The following is a 13,694-nucleotide window of genomic DNA, read 5'->3' as shown; positions in this document are numbered from 1 at the left end:
TTATTATAAAGCAACAAAGCAGCTTTTATTAAGCTTAATTTAAAACTGAAATCCGTTTTTAAATCAGACGATGCATTACAGAGATATCGGGGTTTAAAAATTGATTTTTCCGGAAATTTCCATTCCACGTTCTTGGTTTGAAAAATAGCCTAAAGTTAATAGTTAAATGAACTCGTACCAACAATAATTGTTAAGTCGTACTTAAACACGTTTAGATTTTTTTGTTAAGTCATTCTTGAAATCGAAAAGGTTTTTGTTAAGTCGTACTTAAAATCATTCGTATTTTGTTAAGTCTAACTAGGAATAATTCGAATTTTTTATTCTTTTTATTTTAGTTACTCTTGTTATCGGTTTAAAAGCTCTGCTTCTTACAGAAACTTCCAGCTTTACTTCCGACATTAACGGAAGACCCACTCGTTGCTTTGCAACGAGCTTTGCTCTAGTTATTATTATTTTTATTATTTTTTTCCGACTTTTTTCGAACGCTTTTTCTCTTGAACTACATGACCGATTTTCATGAAATTTACAGGACACATAGAGCATAAAATATTCCTGATATTATAAAATTTCTGGCTTATGACGTCACTTCCGGTTCGAGATTTTGAGGATTTAGTGAATTTTTAAGGACCATTTTGTCCACATAACATCTCAAAAACTAATTGCGATAGAAACGTGAAACTTTCAGGGATAGTAGATGAATGTCTGTAGATGATCCTATTTATTTGATATTTTGGAAAATGCGCAAGGCGGTGAAGCTCAAAAATAGGCACCAATTTTTTTCACGAAATTTTCGCACATTTTCGGCCCTAGCTTTTAATGTGTAAATATTTTGTTAAGACATGCAATCCAAAAGTTGTTCAGATTAACTAGGACTTGCGTTTAATTTCAAGATAAATATATATATATATATATATATATATATATATATATATATATATATATATATATTTATATATATATATATATATATATATATATATATATATATATATATATATATATATATATATATCTGTTTGTGTGCCTCTGTGTGTTGGTTTTACCGATGCTCCGAGGACGCGAGTGTATAAAAACACCTTTACTCCGAGGACGTAAATTTCTCCCGAGGACTTTTTTCGGGTCCTCGGAAAGATTCTGTCCCAATCAACTCAAAATGACGAAATATATCATGTGGTGAAATTTGGTGAAAGTCCTCAGAAGGTCGGTAAAATGTGAATGTGCGTTTCCCGGTCACACAGTTTTATCGGACGCCATAACACACACTTGTTGTTTTCGATGCGCGCGCATCTCGGCGGCGGAAGTGATGATCAATCAAGATCTCTGGAGGTCGTAGTAAGTATTTACAATATTTTTATATAATATAGATTGTTTTATCAATGGTTTAAGAAGCGAAAGTGATAATTAACAATAGTTAGAATATTCTTATACATGTTTAGTTGTAATTCAAACGCGGGGGTGTTAAGGAAGCATATGGAATCTGAGTTACATGTAATTCCGTGAAATCACAAATCTTAGTTATTATGTACATATTTAAATATCTAAGCAACGAAACGGAAATCAAAAACAAATAAAAAATACTGAAGACAATTTTTTTCCCAGAAATTAGTTTGTATTACGTAGATTTACACATTGATGACGTCATGACTAAAAGTTGAATGTCGTGTGAATTTGATCGAAAAACATTGTAAACATATTCAAAATATAACTAATCTAAGAACTCTAATAAAGTATTGTGGTGTGATTTATTGAGAATTGAACATAAGAATACTTGGGGAGATGTTAGTTTTATCAATCATTCGCTAAAAGGTATGTAAATTTGCTTTTATTTCTCGGCCAGGCTTTCCTCTGTCGTTGTTTACGATATAAAAATCCGACTAGAACAACACTACCCCGTATATATTGAACTTGAAATTTTATACGTATCGTTAGTTTGATCAATGCTTAAATTGAAAATAGCTAGAATCCCATGTTGTGTGTTGTTTTGATGCAATTTGCCGTTTTCCGTGCAAACTATAAAAAAGTTGGGAAGGTTTTTCGAGAACCGGGTAAATAACTTTTTAATAAGGAAGAACATAGAATTCTAGCAGGGGTTTTGATTAAACTAAGATGTTTTGCTTTCACTTGATATGTTTATTTTATTTTTGAAACCGCGGGGTAGTGTTGTTCTATCTCATTTTATGTTAAGGAATATACGTAAGCTATTTATAGTTGCCACGTGATAATGCACCAATGTGGCAGTTATGTACAACCCGATTTTATTGCACTGACATCTATTTTAAAGGATAATACTAAGTGTTTGATCTTATTCAAAATAATTATTAAATTTCACGATTTGAATAATAACAGTCAAAATAAGATGCTAAATTGCCCATATGCTTCCTTAACACCCCCGCAAACGTAAACAAATCCAAATGAAATGTTTTGAAACCTACATACTCTCTATGATTATACTGATCTATAGTTTCATTGTGCTTAGTCTATCGCTTAAAATCTTTTTATCCAGTTCAAATTCTTTATTCGATTAGATTAGTATATACCATACAAAGTATTTCTTTATTTTTTTAATTACAAAACACTAATTCCATAATTTCAGTAACAAAACGAGAGAAAATGTGCTGTTTGAAGGGCATGGTCATTACATTAGCCAAATATTTTCATATTTTGATGTTTAGAATACTTCTTTGAGGAGTTTTCATAGCCAGCAAAAAATTGATTCACTCTTCGGATTATAAAGTGATAGAGAGCTCACAAATCCTAGTTATATAAATATATATCAAGCCATGATTTCGGTTACATATTAAACGCCGAGTTCAAAATGTAATTATTTTTTAAACAAATTCTAATGTATCAAACCCTGATAACTGTTAATTTGTGTTAAAAACGAAACAGCAAAGATAAAACAGAGTTAGAAACAGAATATTAACTGGATTATTTAACACATCTACCCTCCTGCCCCTCCCCCCTGAATAAATAAATAATAAAACACTATCATACTGTGACTGAAATTGTACCAGAAAATAATATACAAACATGTTCATTTATTTTAATATCATTAATAATTAATATAAAGGCATTAATATTTATTTGTTTTCAGAAACTATAGAATTTATCAATTATAGTGAAAAACATGTGCTTTTTTAAACTTTAGTTAGTATCATGAATTCTAACGCATCTCAAAGAAATATTGGTCATATAAAATCCTTAAAGCTGCTTTGTCCATTTTTTTGGTTTTTACAGTATCAAATAATTTTCCATACAAACCAATTATCTTAGAAAGTTATGCACTTTCTCCTATTTACACCAGCAGAGTCGGTCTCCTTTCAAAGTTAGAAATATTCAAAGTAAAAAAATTAATTTCTTTTTGGGCAAATGAAAACACAAACCAAAATGCATCATGGGAATGTTTAGAAAACGGAACCGTTTAATTTACTAATTTCACAAACTAATTTCACAATATTTTTTAATACATGTAGATATATTTATATTCATTTAAAATTTAGCCTATTGTAGTTGTAAACTGTGGCTATCATTCATGTGCGTCGCGGATCTACAGTGAATCAGGGGTCCCCCCTCTACCTCTGGAAATTTCTGCATTTTAATTGAATTTTACTCTTTTACTCCCACTGCACAAAAAAAATTCTCTTACACCCCTGATTGTGGAAAAATGCAGGATCCGTGCATGGCTCGATAGTTTGTCAGCCCGAATTTTCGCGAATCTTTTAACAAACATTCGTTTTAACATAATGCTATTAAGTAAAATATTTACATCTATGTGAATGTCAAGATATATATTGTGAATTAATGGCGAGTTGATTATTATATCAATCCCCATGTTTGTTTACATATCGGAAACATCCCTAGTACGAATTAATTTTTTTTTCGTCAGAAACGCCGCCACTGTCCAGCGGGAGAGAAAACTGTCAGTTGACCATAGCATCACAAGTTACTGTGGATTCTGGTTATTTTAAAAGTGAAAATCATGAAGAACTTTCGTGTATTATTTAGGGATGGAGGACGGGTGCCATGTTTACATTCGCAACGTAAGTAGGTCAGACTCGGTCAGATTACAATATTCAGCTGTTACACATACTTGATACTATGATATTTGTTAATCAGCTGTTCAAGTTCCTGCATTTTTTACTAGGGAATAACAGTTAATATAATATATTCCATGTTGAACTGTGCAAGACGAACTTCTACACATGCATGATCTATGAGTTATGTAATTGCAGGTTTTGGTAAATGTGAAATTAAGAAATACCGGTAAACAGAATGAATTTAAACATTTTCCAATCATGAATTAACTTTATCCATAAACAGGTTAGCATATCTCAACCTCAAGGCTTAATATTTTAGACCTAAATCATATTTGATAGAAGATGTCTGTGTATAAAACATGATTTTTTATGCTTTGAACATGTTGAACAGCTGTTGAACATGGGTGAGGCAATTTATACATATACTGGCGTGTGACCAGTTCTCGCCGAGTACCATTTCTCGCCAGTACATTGTGACGTCATTTTATCAACACATAAAATTATAGACGAAAAATGACATCACAATGTACTGGCGAGAAATGGTACTCTACGAGAACTGGTCGCACGCCAGTACTTGTTTTAAAATACTGTCAGATTTTCCTTCTTGGCATGAGTCAATGATTAATTATGTCAGCTGCTCACTAGACTCAGTCGGCTGGTCACTTAAAGGCCGAACATTTTACAAACGCTCCCTTTTTTACCTGTACAAACTTCAAAATAATGCCGCTTGTCAATCAAGTTTGAAGCAATCGCACCCATGAAGTTTGATTGCAGTGATCGTCCGAGCGTGATCTGGCCAGGTCCAGGTCCGTGGATTTCTGTTTACTAGCAATTTACAACGTCATCTTTGATATCTTCCGTCACATATAAATTTTTTACATAACTGCTATTATCATTGTTTTAAAAAAAATAATTATTCAGTAATTGAATGAAAATACAAAATTTATATTTGAATCATGTTGAATGTATATTACCTAATAAATTCCACAAAGATGAATGAGCAGCCCAAAACATATAAAGTTTCTTTTTTAAAACAAACTTATGAGCTATTAAAGCTGTATTTACTGGTAACACACTCAACTGGTCACTCGAGTATCCAATGCAGAAAAAATGAAATTCCAATATCATTTTTTTAATTAAAAAAAGTAAACATATTCTAAAGCAACATTGTCTAATGATGTTGTCCATACTTAACACCTCTGACATATATACATTTATATACATATATAGCATTCCTTATTTCAACCTTTTTATATAAAATCTTGTTTCATTGGTAACAAATAAATTGGCGAACTAATTGTACCTAGCTGAAAGGTTTATATGATACAACTGTAACTAAAGATTTTTAAAATGGCAAATGACTTGATCCCTATAAAATGATAAATGAACATTATATAGAGCCTGTTTGGGAGGGTAGCAGCAGAGAGAGAGAGAAGAGAGAGATATTTAAATTATCTTAGTCAATGACCCAATTGTTATTATTAGTCAGCCCGCAGGCTGACTAATTAAGTTAGGATGAAACTTCAATTGCGCTTGCTTAAATTGGTATTCTGGGAAGGAATTATATAGACAGTTCGTGTTAGAGAAATTCGAAGAAGTTATGAAACTGGTCAGTTTCTAGGTCAAATTGCGCATCGGAAGACTGCCAATGGGAATTGTCTGCAGCCACAGTCCAGACTCCGTGTACCGTATATTTCCCGACCTCTTAGTGAGATTGGAAAGTAAATATATTGGTAGTGGTTTGCGACGAGACCATGAAATTCATAGAGCTATGTTTGCAATGTGACAACTTTAAGCATTAAGTAGGTGCGCAGTCATACATTGCATTTTCACCACTACACGCTTATCTCCTCACCTACATGTACAGCCATATAAAAATAAAGGTGCAAACTAAAAGTGAAACCGCATATTATTATTGTTCTGGAAACTATTTATCTTGTATTTTAATAGATTGTGTATTCTCTTTGGACCTAAAAAATAAAAATTCCGCTGGCTGACTTTCTTAGCTATTTAAAAAGCTAACCTTGTTTCAGGATTAAATTATCCAATTTATACTACTGATAGTCATAAAGGTCTTTAAATTCTATTTGTTATTATAAAAATTCCATAGTTATAACTAGCATTTGGTATTTTCATTTTTCTGTGTTACTCATTTTTCATCTAACACTGTATTTTGTGCAGATATTGTAATTAAAGGAATCATTAAAATAAATATAAAATGATTACAAAAAAGGTACGTAATTATATAAGACGTTCATGTGATTTAAACAGTATATCATGTCCGATATCAAATCAGATGATCTCAGTTGGATGCTATTTCTAAACAATAAAATGTTTTCTTTGGTGCTGAGTCATGTGGATACAATACCCGCAACGTTATTTTTTACAAGATGAACAGACGGATTATAGTATTCACGCATAATAGATTCTGAATAGGATTATAATGCACGGTAGAACAGTATATACTCGCATGATACGATTGGATTGATTCATGATAGAAAAAGATAAAAGTAATGATGTTCATAATTGCTTCAAATGCTCTTCACAATATACCTTATAATTACTGTACAGAATTTTATTTACATTTATTGAGTTGTTAATCCTAGCTGCGTCATTTATAGAATATACAAACATAACAAGTTAAAATTTATTAAGGAAAAATATGAGCTTAAATGATCAATAATTTATCAATATTGGTAACATTGTTTTCATTACCAAACATCCCAGCCAATCACCGCAAACATATCTCATCTCGACATCAAATCACATGGAAAATAGCTGGTTTATTTAAGTAAACAACCTCCGATCCTCAGCAATATGTTCGATAACTCTTAATTATCCGGATTTCTTTTATTTGTACCATAAATCTGACTTTTTTTACACACAATGTTAATTAGTATTCAACTAGTGGGCTAGTATAATCATTAGTCACACAACTAAATGCTTCATGGCGTAGTGGATCCACGGAGCACTTCCACTAATATACATGTACATGCATGCCACTGATGCACCAGTACTTTATTTTGAGCTCAACTTTTTTCTTTATTTTATTATATCCATCATACTAGGCAAATTTGCAATAACTTTGTAAAATGCATGGACACCATCTAAAAATTCATTTTATTTCATTTATAAAGGTTGATAGAAAAATATCATTGTTATGATATGAAAAAAATACTTTGAGGCTGACGATCTTAGAACCTTAAAATGAAACTCTTGTTTTAGATAAGTATAAAATCGTTTATAAGTACCTTCTTTTTGTAAAAAGAATGCATCAAATAACGATCGAATTGTATTACATACAAGTTAATGCTTACTGATCAGTTATACACTGCGTACGATTTAATATATTCAACCTATAGGTAAATATGTTACCTTGTTCCTAAGAACTTTGATTGCTAACATTAATCTTTCATTTCCATTGCTTAAAATGTGATTTACATGTAATATTTTATTTTTTTTTAGTCTAAAGAATTTAGAAATTAGTATGATATAATGCTGGATTGTATATTGTATATTAATTGTTTGATAACTTATCGTATACGGTGCACTGAACGACTTGTAACTTCAAAGTAAAGTACTTGCATGTAAAATGGTACCAAAGGTTTAACGCGATCGCATAAATGGAAAAACTGTTAGAATTGAACAATATATAAACCTGATAAGATTAACACATGATAGGAAACTAGGATTAACGCACGGTAGAAGGTTATATATACGAACGATACAATAGGATTGATAAACTGTACAGGATAGGATAAGACAGGATAGGATTGTAAAAAAATATGTTGCAGGTACTGTGTGAAAGTTATAACACAGCCTAGCATTGCTGATAAAAAACACAACTTGCCTTAACATGTATTTTTTTTTCTGCAACGCTAGATACCTTCATAGCCAGAATGAAGCACCAAAGAAAGCAATAAATCGTTTAGATAAAATATACCTACAGTTGAACTTCGATATCTCGAACACTGATATCCCAAATACAATTATGGATATGTCGAAGTGATTTGTAAATCACAACCACTTATTTTTTTAAGTGTGTTACCCTCGATATCTCGAATACTCGGATATCTCAAAGTTTTTGAATAGTCCCATCTAGTTAGAGATAACGAAGTGTGACTGCATTTACTTGCAATGAAAATTAAGGTAAAAAAGTTTATTGTCTCTTGAGACAGTAACTATATCCTGAGGTGAAGCCATGGGAAATAAGTTCTGTCAAGGGGGACAATATTAACTCGCTATTGTCTGAATATAGTCGGTAAATACTGTAGATATCTTGTTATACATTGTACCAAAGAAAACTTTATTTGTCGGTGATGCAGATTTTCTTGATGGTAAACAAATTAGAGTCAATCAACAGACTTTGAATTTAACATAGCAACTGGGTTTACAACAGAGGTGTTCTGAGATTAAAAATGAGGGAAATCAAATGCTGCCAGTGAATGGTTTCTATGACTTTTCACATTGGGCAGATAGCAAAGAAACTATTTTACAGTTATTGAGTAGCATATGTTTATTCTTGTGATGCATGACACATGAATATATAAACACTTGATCCAGGGCATACTCACAGTACTGCCTATACATATTGCTTTTTGTTGGAGATCATTCATATAAAGTAATATAATTGTAATTTTATTATCTAGATACCGAGTATTAAAAAAAACACTTTTCAATTTATTTTTTAGGAACATAAGCAGACCAGTCTATTTGTTTTCTGGGGGATATGACGATAGGACCATATCTATAGCTGTGTGATGGGAGGTGAATTTCATCATGACCTGATGATGGAAGAAGTATAATTGACAGAGTATCATGGAATCCTTGTAACCAACCTTTTCTTGTTGATGTGGATTTTTTAAATTAAGGAAACTGACTAAAAAAATTACATGCTGAAGGATCAAGAAAATGATTCCAATAAAAGAACTAAAAAGCCATTTCACCAGTTAAAAGTGTGGATGATATTCAGTGTGTTCAAAAAGTTGAATATATATATACACAAAAATGCATTGATTAGGATGCAAATTTGATACAGATTTAAGAATCATACAGTGTCAAGATTCATCAATAGTGTGAAACAATTTATCAATAATATGGCAACATGCGACTGATATTGGATTAGACATCAACTTATGAGGTACGTATTTTATATATATATTTTAACGTGTTTAATATGCCATTTTAGTTAAATTGATCAAGGTAGCTAGCTTGCTTAATTGGTAACGTTACATTAATTTATTAAGATTTAATCTAAAAAGTACGTAGCAAATTCATACAGGTTCATTTTTGGTACACGCAATTATTTGCAAGTTGTATATTTAAGAAGTTTCTACCCCTGATATTAGTCTAAGATTGACAAATGGGCAAAAAAATATGTAATATACTTGATGAAAAATTATGATTTAAAAATTTTGATTACCTAATTCAGTAAATATGAACAAAAGTCACAATCTGCAGTTCACAAGCCTGCAGATACATGTACTTTAAAATGTTTAACCACTGAGCTACATTGATGCACCAGACAGGCTTGAATGCTGAATCTGAGCCATTACTAAGGTTTCAGATGCTGGATGAGGTTAAGATTTGTAGAGCAGGTGTAAGTCTTTGGTGCAGGTGCCCTTTGATAGCCATTTCTAAGTTACTACTGGTTCTAACTTCACCAAACTTGTATGGATGGTGTGTCTTATACATGTAATACTGATGCATCTGACAGGCTTGAATGCTGAATCTGAGCCTTAGTTTTGGATGCTGGAGGAGATTAATTTTTAATAGCTGGTTAAAGTTTTTGGATCAGGTGCCCTCTGATGATTTTATCTTAGTTATTACTGCTCCTAACTTCACCAAACTTAAATCATATGGATGATGGGTCTTATGATATGATGCACCTGACAGCCTTAAATGCTGAATCTGAGCCATATATATAGGTTTCAGATGCAGGATGAGGTTTAGTTTTTGGAACAGATCACATGTTTTATAGATAATAGCTTGCATAGTTGATTTAACTATTAATATAAATGTATCGCAGAGGAAGCAGCCTTATCTCTATTATCAAGGATGCTGACAAAATATATCTTTGTAATTTATTATTACTGGTCCTAACTTCACCAAAATTGTATCGATGATGTGTCTTATGATGCTGATTCACCTGACAGGTTTGAATGCTGAATCTGAGCCATAGGTTTTAGATGTGAGATGAAGTTTAGTTTTTGGAACAGGTCACATGTTTTAGTTATAGATACATGTTATAGCTTGCATAGTTGATTTAGCTATAATATAAATGAATCACAGAGGTAACTTCAGAGCCTGATCTCCATTATCAAAGATGCTTAAAAAAGCTCCTACCTCACTCAAACTGTTTGATGGATGTGTTTTCTGTTAAATGATATAGCATGATTCCTATGATATAGTATTGTATGATATGATACACTATTGTTTTATATGATACAATATTATATTATTTATTATATTGTAAAAAGTAATATGATACAATATGATATTGTATCAAATGTTTGTACATTATGATATGATATTGTATCATGATATCGTTATGTATAGTATTGTATGATATGATACAATATTTATATAATAGTGTTGTGTTGTGCATGTACTATGCCTATTAAATAGTAGTCTGACAGGGTTTGTTACATAGTGCACGAGCCGGAGGCGAGTGCACTATGTATCAAACCCTGACTAGGGTACTATTTAGGCATAGTTACATGCACAACACAACACTATTGTTATTAATTATTATGCCAAGTGTTGTATATACTGACGTGCTTTGCTACAAGTAGCTGTGATGTTTGAGTGTTGTCCTGTCCCAAAAATAATCACCGGAAAAGCTAGCGTTTGTTCTTTCAAATTAATCAATTGATTTCAAATTCATCGATTATTTAATCAACAAGTTGTTGTACAATTAAAAAAAATCAACAAAGGATTATGTTCTTTTTAATTAAGAAACGAGAAACGTTTCACCTTACCGAGAAAACTCGAAATGTTTAGCAGACAAAATCTCATTGAATTTTGTTCTTGTACATTCTTTATCAAGCGTCATTCCAAAAAGCGTTTTTGTGATTCTCATGTTGAATTTCTTTCGAAATTGTTTAATCCATTTATTCAAAAGTTTATCAAAACTTATATAACTTATAAAATTATCGTCAATAATGAGATGTTTTTGGAAAGATTAATAATTTCAATTGCTTGATGTCAATCGTAAGTTTCTACGTTTTATATATATAAATACGGTCAGATGCATCATCTGATGCTGTAGCATAACAGTAACGCGTTGGGCTTCAAGATGCAATGCTTTTAGTGGCAAGAGTTCGAAACCCACTATTGTATCAGATATGATACAGTATTTTATAATTTGATATTGTATTATATAAATAGTGCCTGTTTGGGAGGGTAACAGTTGAAATTGACACCCCGGGAAAACCATTGTCAGCCGACGCGAAGCGGAGGTTGACAATGGTTTTTGAGGGGTGTCAATTTCAACTGTTATCCTCCCAAACAGGCACTATTTATTTTGTTATACTGAATGTCTTAGTTTTTAAGAAAATTTTACTGCTTGCATATAGGAATAACGTGAATTCTACAGCGAACCGTACGCGCATAATTTTCGCGCATGTAACAATTTTTAATGTTACCCGTTGCTAAGTGCGTTGCTAACGCTGAGGGTAATTGAAAATATTATGAACTGCGTCTTAACCAATCAGATTTCAGTATTTAACATGAAAGTATAACAATATATAATGAATTACTATGTCACATGATATGATATCATATGATATCATACAATATTGTATCAAATTATACATAAAGCTAGTATTGTGTATCAAATATGATACAATTACATACATGTACAATATAATACCATTCTATATTCTTTCTTTTATATTGTTCTTAATTTGATTCTAGAACTGATATTTTGTATACTGGTAAAAACTTGTATCAGAAAATTTTTTTAGTCGGTTAATATTTCAAAATAAACCTTGTATCTAGTTGTATTTTCAAATATATACCGTTGATTCCTTATTAGTGCAAACCCCTCTTATTTTATGCAAGTACTTACATGTAATTCCATGATATTGCAGTTGTGTATTTAATAGCTAGTGCAAAATAACTTCTATCCTAATTTCTTATAGTTCAAAACTCTCAGAAAATAATAGTGAGGTTTTAAAATCCGCTTTGGGTGCTTCTCGTGTCATTTTATGCGAATATCAATTCCTTGTGTTTAATTACATGTAGGAATCTACAGTAAATTGATTAAAAAGATAACATCTGTCAGGTTTCCTACTTTGTGTTAGTTTCCGAATCCCTGAATTTATAATCTCACCATCTACAATTCTGCTGTTTGGGATACAACTACATGTATGTATACATACATCGATCTTACATGTATTTACATATAAGTACATGTAAGAAAATGTGTCAATTATACTCAATGTTTAGCCAATCTCAAAATTACACTGAAAACCTGAGTTCAGTTGCATGTACAAATGTTAAATACTCTTCTTCTTTTTTTACCCCTACACGGCCTTTTATTTGTACATTGACTAAAACTAGAATTTTATTTTTTAATAGTTACATGTATTTGTTACTAGTTATTGTTTTAAAGTTGATGTAAAAATACTATGTTTAAATGTTTGTAATATTTCTTTTTAGGAAATCTCAAGAAAAGAGTTGGACATAATACCAAAGATATGAATGGAATACAAATGGAAAAGAATCACCATGGCCCATACTAGATGCAACTTGAAGTTGAACACTTTCGTGCAATTTATAATAACTGCATGCTTGATAAATTGGAATGATAAGTTTTCAGTCCATACATATAACTTAATTTAATTTTGGGAAATTTTATCAAAGCTGAATTTAAAATTGCATGTAAATGTTTATTTTTGTATGTAGTCAGTACATATTATATTGTGGAATCATCGTGGTTGTGGGGGACCAATGTTCATGGCTTTCGTGAGTAACTGGCTTGCACACAAATTTACATCCCCTTGAATGTATACACAAGCAAATATTTAGTATTTATTGATAAAATAGAACTTGCTACTGAAGAAATTACCTCCCCATGAACTAGGAACAGTTTGGTAACAAACGGACATTGACCCCCACAAAAATGATTCCACAGTACTACATGTACATAGAAATTATCATAATTAATTTAGCTTCTAAAAATGAACATGTCTGAAATATATTTATTTGAAATCATTTAAATTTTGTTTAAGAATGAATTTGTTACAGAGAATAAAAGCATGTAATCTAATAACAAGGTTCATTTTCATTGTATATTGGGCCACTTTTTTATTAGTTGTTTTTCAAGAACGACTGACCAAAATTAAAAAAAATACTACAATGTGTATAAATTTGTATCAAAATGTGTCTTTAATGTTTATGTTTTTTGATCTACAGACCAATTAAAAAAAAAAAGGTCTTGAAAAACAACTAATAAAAAATAGCCTTAAGGGGTTGGATTGTGGGAGAACATTTAAGAGGGTTCGATGGTCATGGCCATTTTTGGACTCTATTAATCTTCTTTAGAAGGAGCTCTATAGTTTCAATCAGACCCAACCTAACACCGGGTTAACTTTTGGGGTTTACTCTGGGTTTTCTTTTTGAAAACTTGGGTCCACTCTGGGGTTACTTTGG

The 13,694-nt window shown here is 31.4% G+C and overlaps 1 long non-coding RNA gene across 1 annotated transcript; it reads left to right on the top strand.

The window, feature by feature from the left end:
- Positions 1–1,050: 1,050 nt before the first annotated feature.
- On the top strand, positions 1,051–13,160 carry LOC128179909 (uncharacterized). The gene is made up of 4 exons (XR_008243159.1): positions 1,051–1,332; positions 3,887–4,040; positions 8,729–9,177; positions 12,702–13,160. It is a non-coding gene; the product is annotated as an uncharacterized LOC128179909 (long non-coding RNA).
- The last annotated feature ends 534 nt before the right edge of the window (positions 13,161–13,694 follow it).

The sequence above is a fragment of the Crassostrea angulata genome, chromosome 4 (assembly GCF_025612915.1).
Source record: "Crassostrea angulata isolate pt1a10 chromosome 4, ASM2561291v2, whole genome shotgun sequence".
NCBI lineage: Eukaryota > Metazoa > Mollusca > Bivalvia > Ostreida > Ostreidae > Magallana > Magallana angulata.
Note: the sequence above shows the minus strand (reverse complement) of the source record. Positions and strands in the feature narration are given on the sequence as shown.